This window comes from Somniosus microcephalus, unplaced genomic scaffold (assembly GCF_052327205.1).
Source record: "Somniosus microcephalus isolate GS21.2 unplaced genomic scaffold, FLI_Smic_1.0 unresolved_chr4, whole genome shotgun sequence".
NCBI lineage: Eukaryota > Metazoa > Chordata > Chondrichthyes > Squaliformes > Somniosidae > Somniosus > Somniosus microcephalus.
In genome coordinates this window covers 17,673,034-17,678,915 of record NW_028225182.1, presented here as the reverse complement: position 1 = coordinate 17,678,915, position 5,882 = coordinate 17,673,034, and the positions used below count along the sequence as shown (strand labels likewise).

At 46.5% G+C, this 5,882-nt stretch overlaps 1 non-coding gene across 1 annotated transcript; it reads right to left on the bottom strand.

Moving 5' to 3' along the window:
• Nucleotides 1-4,300: 4,300 nt before the first annotated feature.
• Nucleotides 4,301-4,374, bottom strand: trnan-guu (transfer RNA asparagine (anticodon GUU)). The gene has a single exon. It is a non-coding gene; the product is annotated as a tRNA-Asn (tRNA).
• Between the last annotated feature and the right edge of the window lie 1,508 nt (nt 4,375-5,882).

The window sequence follows — 5,882 nt, the reverse complement described above, 5'->3', positions numbered from 1 at the left end:
TGTCGCAGTTGCCATCTTTTGGATGGGACATTAACCCGAGGCCCTGTCTGCCCTCTCGGGTGGATGTAAAAAATCGCACGACAGCATATCGAAGAAGAGTGGCCGAGTCCTCCCGGGGTCTGGGGCAAATATTTCTCCCTTGATCAACATCACTAAAGTGGATTATTTGGCCATTGGCAACAGTGCTGTGTGTGGGATCTTGCTGTGCCCACAGTGCTGTGTGTGGGATCTTGCTGTGCCCACAGTGCTGTGTGTGGGATCTTGCTGTGCCCACAGTGCAGTGTGTGGGATCCTGCTGTGCTCACAGTGCTGTGTGTGGGATCTTGCTGTGCCTGCCGCTTTTCCTGGAGTGAGCTCCCTTCACAAGCCAAGCCCCCCATTGTGTGTGAGGCTCTGGGCCGGGCTGAGGCTGTGAAAGGCGCTGAGGAAATGCAAGTTACCCCGGGCTCCCTCTAATCTCAGCGCCCGCCCGCTCTCTGGCCGGACACAAGAACCGCCCCCTCACCCCTGACCCTCGGCCCCGGAGCAAACCGCCAATCAGCGGCCTTCTGACGTCAGCCAGCATTGTGGCGTCACTCGCCGCCCGGTGGCCATCTTGCTGTGACCCAGCTCATTGCGCATGCGCGCTGTTTACGGCCATAAAACCGCGCGATTAAAAGGGAAAGTGTCGTCAGTTTCCAGCAAAATCACCGCTCACTGTTAACGGAGAGACTGAAAGTTTGTCCCGCGCCGCAGAGAGAAAGCGGCGGCTCATCGGGTGCCTCAGGTGCGCATGTGCGAGCTCTGCCCCCAGAGTGCAGTGCGGCCTGTGTCACAGAGATAGGGACCTTTCGCTGTCGCTCGGCATTGTGGGAGCTGCAGTCCGCCATTGCGGCCCGGCTACAATTCATTTCGAAAGCGCCAGAATGAAGATCTAAAGGTCCCTGGTTCAATCCAGGGTCTCGCCAATTTTGTTTAATTTGTTTCTCCTTCACCATAAGGGGAGAGGATCAGGAGAGATTTTCCGATCTTGAACTCGCGCCTCCCAGATCAATAGGATGAGGGGACCAAATGTTGTATACAAAGCTGGATGGGAATATTAAGTTGTATGTAAGCTGATGATACAAAGTTGTTAGGAGGATGCAAGTAGGCTTCAGGGGGATATAAACATGCTACGTGAGTGGGCAAGAACATGGCAAATGAATATAATCTAGAGAAATGTGAAGTTATCCACTTTGGTAGGAAAAACAGAAAAGCAGAGTATTTTTGAAATGGTGAGAGATTGGGAAATGTTGTTGTTCAGAGGGACCTGGGTGTCCTTGTAAACGAATCATGGAAAGTTAAGCAAGCAATTAGGAAAGCAAATGGTATGTTGGCCTTTATTACAAGAGGATTTGAGTATAACAGTAAAGACTTCTTACTGCAATTATATAGGACCCTGGTGAGACCATTCCTGAAGTATTGTGTACAGTTTTGATCTCCTTACCTCAAGAAGGATATACTTACCATAGAGGGAGTGCAACGAAGGTTCACCACACTGGTTCCTGGGCTGGGTTGATTGTCCTATGAGGAGAGATTGAGTAGACTAGGCCTATATGCTCTAGAATTTATAAGAATGAGAGGTGACCTCATTGAAACATACACAATTCTTACAGGGCTTGACTGGTTGGATGCAGGGAGGATGTTTCCCCTGGCTGGGGGAGTCTAGATCCAGGGGTAACAGTCTCAGAGTAAGGTGTTGGCCATTTAGGGCTGAGATGAGGAGACATTTCTTCACTCAGAGGGTGGTGCATCTTTGGAATTCTCTACCCCAGGGGGCTATGGAAGTTCAGTCATTGACTATATTCAAGACAAAGATCGATAGATTTTTGAATATTAAAGGAATCAATGATGTTCTTATGATATGGGGATAGTGCAGGAAAGTGGAGATGAGATAGACGATCAGCCATGATCTTATTGAATGGTGGAACAGGTTTGAAGGGCCAAATGGACCACTCCTGCTCCTATTTCTTATGTTCTTATATGTAAACCACATCTGACCCTCTGGATCCGGCTCCAGACGCCCCCTGTGTGTTCAAGTCCGGTTGTGGTGACAGCGGCTCAGGGTCGCGCCGGCTGGTTTTATATCAGGGCAGTGTTTGAGGGAGGGGCTGTTCAGCGGTGGTGTGATAATAACTTTCAGCATTAAGTTTAATAGATTAAAGAGCTCTTTTTCTGTTACTTTCGATTTACACTCTGCCCAGTTTTATATACGAACAGTTAACAATGTTTAAGCGATGTGGTGTGTTGATTGTTTGTGCAGTAACTCTGTCACCCAGTGTGAGCCTGAAATACAACCACCCAGCCTGGGCTCGAACCTTTCCAAGGGGTACTTTGTTGCCGGTTACCTCAATTGCTGAGAGTGTGGTGCTAATAACGCCAAGGTCGCGGGTTCAATCCCCGTTCGGGTCATCAGAATATTTTCAGCAATTTACGGTTTTTCATGAAACTTATAATACAAACTTTATAAGGAAACAAATCCACACCGAATCTCAATGGGGAATTATTTGGATGAACATCCATTGCACCTTCGACCCCAGGGCGGAGAGACTCATAGACCATGGAATTATAGATTGATACGACACAGAAGGAGGTCATTCGGCCAATCAAGTCAGCGCTGGCACATTGAAAGAGCTCTCCAATCAGTCCCGCTCCCCTGCTCTTTCCCCACAGCCCTGGAAATGTCTCCTTTTCAATAGTAAACCAATTCTCTTTTGAAAGTTACTATTGAATCTGCTTCCACTGACCTTTCAGGCAGCACATTCCCAATCACAATAACTCGCAGCGTAAAAAAATTCTCCACATCTCCCCTCTGGTTCTTTTGCCGGTTATCTTCAATTAGTTTCCTCTGGTTACCGACCCTCCTGCCACTGGATTCTCCTTATTTTGAAAACCTCCATTAAATTTCCTCTTAACCTTCTGAGGAAAAGAATCCCAGCTTCTCCAGTCTCTGCATATAATTGAAGTCCCTCATCCCTGGGCCCACTCTGTGAGACGTCAAACTGAGGATCTCGCTCTGCGTGTCCATCTCTCTCTCTCTTTGTCTCTGTCTCTCTCTTTGTCTCTTTCTCTCTCTATGTCCATCTCTTCTGTCTCCTTCTCACTCTGTTCACAGCTCGACTGTTGCTCTGACAGATTTTGTATTTGTTAGTTCTCCTTAGTAGAGTTGTGTGTATCTTTGCCTGTCACGAGAGAGACCGGGCTTCATATTCCCTGATGGAAAGGGTGCATTTTAACATGCACAATTTTAAACCTTTGGGATGTTCCTTGGAATAGTTAACAGAGAAAATGAATAGGGGACACAGATTTAAGATTTTGGGCAAGAGATATAGGGGGGATGTGAGGGAAAACTTTTTTACGCAGCGAGTGGTGAGGACCTGGAATTCACTGCCGACGGAAGTAGTGGAAGCGGAGACACTCAGTTTTCAAGGGAAGGCTGGATAGGCACTTGAGGGAAATAAACTTGCAGGGATACTGGGATAGAGCGGGGGAATGGGGCTGATTGGATTGCTCTACAGAGAGCCAGCACAGACTCGATGGGCCGAATGCCCTCCTTCTGTGCCGTGTGACTCTGTGACTCTATGATTCTATTACCTGCATTTGTAGACTGCGATTCTCTTCTGTGATGTTCTAACGACAGCTCACGGAGCAGACTTTCCGCAGTGTAGTGGTTATCACATTCACCTAACACACGAAAGGTCCCATTAGAAACCGGGCAGAAACATTTTGTAAAATATTCCCCATTAAAATTGAATCAATATGAAAAAGTTGAAATAATTTTGTGATTAAATATTAATAAAATAAAATATCTCATAAAACACGTGTATTTTCTCTGTACAATTCTGGGCCATCAGCAGCAGTAGAATTGTATTCAACCACAATCTGTAGCCTCCTAGCCCGGCAGATCCCTCACTCTACCATTACCGTCAAACCAGGGGACCAAACCTGGTTCAGTTAGATGTGTGGAAGAGCAGGCCAGGAGCGGCACCAGGCGCACCTAAAAATGAGACCATTCCAAACTAGTGAAGCTGGATATGGAACCAAGGTGGGCCAATGCAGCTGAGATACAGATTATCCAGGATCTAATTGAATGAAGGAACAGGGCTGAAGGGCCTCCTCATGTTGCTATTAGTCTGTCACCATTAAGAAAATGTTACGAAACGGTTTTTTCGGATCCCAGTGGATGATCTCATACTCACCGACATTGTAGCCAGTGCTACAGTTTATCCCATGATCTTGCAGCCAAAATGCACATTTTGAAAACCTGGAAAAGTTAAAACACAGTCTCTGGGTGGGCTTGAACCACCAACCTTTCGGTTAACAGTCGAACGCGCTAACCGATTGCGCCACAGAGACCTGTTTCAAGATTATTTACAACATATACTAAAGCCGGAGATTACCGAGATAAAACCTCAGGTCACGGAGAGCAAGATAGTAACTGTCCAAACTCTGTTTACTTGTGCAAATTAAAGAAATGTAACATTTATTGTCGGAACATGGAAATAGTCGCCGAAAGAAAATCCGTTAAACAAACTGATGTGAAAACCCGCTTTGAGCCATTAGATCGGTTCATCAATCAATGGTGACGGTGAGATAGTAACATGGTGTCTGGGTTTCTCACAACTGTTGGAATCTTCCCACGAGTTCTTTTGCTGTTGTATTTGTTCATCAATGTGGAGATCAGATATACACGTGGTCGCTTCACTGTGAGCCCTGGGAACCAGATACACCAGAGCACAGGCCAATGATGGGACTCTGCCCTGTCTGCTCTATGTGGGGGTCAGTAGAAACTGAATGAGAACAACGAACCTACCACAGCCCGTAAAGCCGAAACAGCTTAGTTGGGCAAGCGTTAGATTGACCATCCCAGGTTTCGGCAGGTTTTAGTTACTTTTTGTCTCCTTCACTATAAGGGGAGCGAATCAGGAGAGATTTTTCGTACCCGAACCCGCGTTTCCTAAAGGAATGAGCGTGAAACCACATCTGAGCCGGGGATTCGGCTCCAGCCGCCGGCTGGGGGTTGGAATCCAGTCGGGGTCCCACCGGCTGTTTTTATACCGGGACTGAGGGAGGGGCTGTTTAGCGGTGGTGCAATAATAATTTTTAGAATGAGGTTTGTTAAACTAAAGAGCTCTTTCTCTGTTACTTTTGATTTACACTCTGCCCAGTTGTATATACGAACAGTTAACAATATTTAAGCGATGTGGTCTGTTCAATGTTTGTGCAGTAACTCGGTCACCCAGTGTGAGCTTGAACGATAATTCCCCAGCCTGGGTTCAAGACTGGCCAATGGGAGCTTTGTGGCCGGTTAGCTCAGTTGGTGAGAGCGTGGTGCTAATAACGCCAAACTCGCGGGTTCAATCCCCGTATAAACTATCAGGATGTTTTCATTATTTTACGCAATTTCTAAATATTTAAAATACAAACTTTATAAGTAAACCAATCCACACAGAATCTCACGGGGGCTTTATTTGGATTAACATCCATTGCACCTTTACCACCGGGGCTGAGAGACACATCTTTCTGTTTATTAGTTTTTCTGGGTTTGCTGTTGAACGTTGAACAGGCGGCCTGTTCCCGATAATGGTCACAAGCAGGTAAGAGACAGACAGAGCGACTCTGACCCCGCGAGATGGGCAAAAGGCTTCAGTTCAGGACAAATGCATCAATGAATTGTTGGCCGGCACCGAGAGAGACAACATCCAGAGAAAAACACAGGAGGAAATCGATCAATCTAAAACGTTATAAATATTTCCCGTGCTTGATGTCTCTCTATTCAATCGCCAAACTTTCAGTGCCGGAGAAATAATTCCAGTTTAAATCGTTCAGTTCGAGAATGGCAGCGGAAAGAAACTCAAATGAAC